Here is a 4,292-nt window from a genome sequence, read left to right on the forward strand (position 1 = left end):
TAGAAACCATTTAACATTTAAAAACTATTTTTTTTTTAGTTTCTAAAATGATCTCTAGTTTAGTTACTATTACAACTAATTATTTTGGTTTCCAAAAGTTGATTTCTATTTGATGATATATACTAAGACTTTATAGTCTTTGTAGGAATGTTAATTTAAATTTTGATAAATTATATATAGTTATTGATGATTTTTTTATAAAAAAGTTGGAGTACTTTAAGTATTCACATATAATATATTTTTTTGTACTTTTAAAAGAAGATATATTAAAAATATTAGTCTTCCAGTACAATTAATATAGTCTCATATAGTTCAGGAGTCGAGGTTAAAGGTAAGGTATATACTCCTTCAACTCATCAAAATAATTTTAAGAATAAAACTATGACGGAATACTGACCTCTAAAGTGAACAATACCTCATATGCAATAATCAATCCTAACGATATTATTTCTTAGACTTGAAGTCAACAAACACTTTCGTATTAAAATTCTTGAAAGTTAATCAACCTCTCAACTAAATACCTTAATAAAAAAAATATTAAAAAAGCATTGGCATGTTTAATTCTATTGCATATGTGAAGATGCAAATGTTTAAAAATAAAAGAATGATAATACATGTGCATTTGTGTCTAAGTAGTTGTATTTGTTTTAAAAAAATGTTTTGGAGAATCTTATGTGGTTGAGTTACACACAAAACAATTCCACAAATTGTAACAATTTTGTTTGTTTGTGGTGTCTAGTAGGTGTACTAGGTCATCCAATGTTTTTGTTGCTTCCAAATCTTAAATTTTGCAAATCCTGTGATAAAATCTCAATATAAAATTACTTTGGTACAACTTTATCTTTCTTTGACTTTTCTCTATTTTGTTTTAATTTACTCTGACTTTAGTCTAGTTTGCTATTTTTATTCAAAATAAAACAGCTAATATTCTTTACTGTTTATTTCCCCCTTTTTCCGTACAAAAAAAATTCAACAAAGGTGACTTTACATCTGGTCAACGCTGGTACACAGTACGTTAGAAAACGGGCATTAATTTTTTAATGTCCATTTGGGAAATTTTAAAAATCAATTCCCATAAGTATTTGTTTCAAATTTAATATTATTTTTATCTAAAACAATTATTTTAAATTATTTATATGTGTTTATGAGTATTTTTGTGTCATTTATGAGTTGTCTTTATTGAATTGAAATATATTTAGTTTTGTTTTGCAAATTTACTCAGTTGTTGTAGCCAAAGTAAACAGCAGTTGGAATTTAATATTTTTAAAAAGTTAAATATTTTATTTACACTCTTTTTTATTATTTATTTATTTACTTAAACATTATATATACTTGTATCAAAAGTATATATATTGTAAATTAAACCCACTTTACTATATCTACTTTAAAAAAAAGTCAGTCGAAAAAAGTTGGAAACACATACAGCTGTAAACGTTGACTATATAATTATAATAACTTCATAAGGTTACTAAAAAATTTTAAATAGTATTTTGATTAATTGAAAAGATATTTTAAGGAAGTTCTTAATAAAAGTTGAAATAAAAGTTAATATCTTAAAGTAAAGTTTATATTTCTAAAAAACACAAAGTCTAGACCTTAACTTAACCTTTATTAAATAAAATTCTTGTTTTACCATATGCTTTCTTCAAAATATCTAATTTGCATGAAAATTTGGTCTATTATATATGCTTGTGTTTAAAAAGAATGTTTTGTTATAAGACCACCAAAATATTGAGGTTCTTATCATATTATTGGCCTATGTTAAAATTTAGAATTTTGTTTAACATTATTATATAATATATTTGTAACATAGTACCATGATCTATATGAGGACAAAATATTAATAGTTTATATCGAAAAGTAATGCATGAATATTAAACATGATGAAAACCATTCAAGTTCAAATCAAGTGCTAATTACATCATTTGGATTAATTTTTCACCTTGAGAAGGAACTATATTAGTCATAATAATGTCTTAGAATTTGTCAGAAGGTTTTGGAGTCCTTCTAACCTTGCAACAAGTCAAGTATTTTTGGAATTTCTTAATCCATCTTTCCAAGGTAACTCATTATTTTGCCAACTTTCTAATGTGTTTACAAATAAGCTAAAAGTGCATGTGGGATTGCAACTTGTGAATAGTCATATATAAAGCAACTCTCCCACGCCCCATAATTACCAATCAATAACTTTAATTGGACCAACATGACAAACAATAAACATAAATCAATTGCTTACTTTAGAATGTTTGAAGTCATAATCTTTTTCATTGTCTTTCATCACTCCCAAGTAAACCATGAATGAAGAAATTGTTGTTTAGTGGTCTTTGTAATAGCTTGTGATGCAATTTACACATATATGATGAAGCCTAAGTACAAAAGAAGGTCATACAACACTGAAGTTCAACACAATTTATCTATAAAGTATAGTGAAAATTTAAATTAAACTTATATTTTTTCTTACCCTCCACCATATGGTTGAATAATAAGATGATTCTTGGGTAGAGGTTGTTCCTCTTTTAAGTTTGAATTAAGTATGCAAGTAGACAAGTTTGATGATAAATTATCTTGTAATAATGATGGGACTCGTGTACATTGGGGTTGTGACTGTGATGTAGCTGCTTTTATGAATGCAGTTCATTGACTTTAGTATATCTAAATAACTTTTATGCAACCATAAGGGTTTATGGATATATGTTATTGATGAGGATGAACTTGTTGACACATATACTTGGTGATCTAAACTTGAAATTGATTGGTTCGTCCCAAGTTTCACTTTCTTTGTATCATGAATTGTATCATCTCAAACAATGACAGTGGTGAGATTGTCCACAGTGTATGACTAAATTGTCCCTTATTTTATCTGAATTGGATTGGTTATCAAAAATAGGGTCTTACATAAGTTTACGTCGATTAAAGATTAAGATAATCAATTAAGATATTTCATTGTATTGTATATAATTGAGTGAAAACTTCATTCCATTTGAGTTAGGTTTAAAATCCACTTCATAATATGGTATTAGAGTCATTTAAAATCTATCCTAACAAGTGTTTAGTGAGCTTATCAGGTCATCCGATATCAGACCGTTTTCGAACCACTCATAATATGTTATCCTACACAAAACAAATTTCACTGGTTCTTCCAACACCTCTATGTGATTTTAAATATATCTATTTGTGTATACCTTTCATTTAGATTAAATAATTGAAAGCTAAAATTAAATCTGAGATTATATATCAAATTATACAATCTAAATCATAAATTTAATTTATATACAAAATGTATAATTTCGGATCTGATTTTAACTTCTCAATTATTCAATTCAATATATGCATTAAATTTATATTGTAAAATCTTGTATAATCTGATATTATAGTCAATTGTATAATCCCATATTATTTTTTTAATAATATATATATATATATGGATCCGTTATATAAGGAATTCGTTATATATAACGGATTATCCAATCTGAAATATTAACAAGTATCAATACTACACAATAAAATAAAAACAAAGTCTGATGTGAGGAAGATTCACATATCTTACCTTCACAATAATAAAAGTTCTTAATGCTGATTGTTATCGATGTAATAACCTCGTATTGGAAGATAAACTATATTTTTATTAATGCACTTTAATCATTTTTGGTAACTTTATTTAAATTTTTAAGAGAAAAAAAAAAATTTCATATTTATTGAGGTTTCCTTCACTTCCATAATGTTCATTGTATTTAAAATCTACAATAATCAATATATATATATATATATATATATATATATATATATTTGTCAAACAACTTTTCAAGCTGTTAAAGAAATCCTGTTAGAGCGAAGAACTTTGTCAAATTATTTATCCTAATTTTCAACAAGTACTTGAAAAAAAAATACAATGTATCATTGTTCCAAGTACCAATCAGATCAGAATAGAAAAAGAATCATAACGAGATTTTACAAAGATTTCAAATACCAATCAGAATAGAAAAACAAAAAAACAAAAGAGATTTCAAGTACCAATCAGAATAGAAAAACAAAGCATAACAAGATTTTACAGAGATTTCAAGTACAGAAAAACGAAGCATAACAAGATTTTCAAAAATCACCACTCAGATAGCTTCTAATTGGTCAATATTGAAACGGATTAACTTTCAGATTTTGCACAGTTTACACCCTTCATCAACCACACATTTGTCGATATTCGTATAAATTAATACAAGAAACTATTTAGTCGCAAGCCGGTGAAATTAACAGAAATACAGTTTCTCATTAGACTATATAATTAACTTCGAAGGGAA

This window comes from Phaseolus vulgaris, chromosome 9, assembly GCF_051622355.1.
Source record: "Phaseolus vulgaris cultivar YP4 chromosome 9, ASM5162235v1, whole genome shotgun sequence".
Taxonomy (NCBI): Eukaryota; Viridiplantae; Streptophyta; class Magnoliopsida; order Fabales; family Fabaceae; genus Phaseolus; species Phaseolus vulgaris.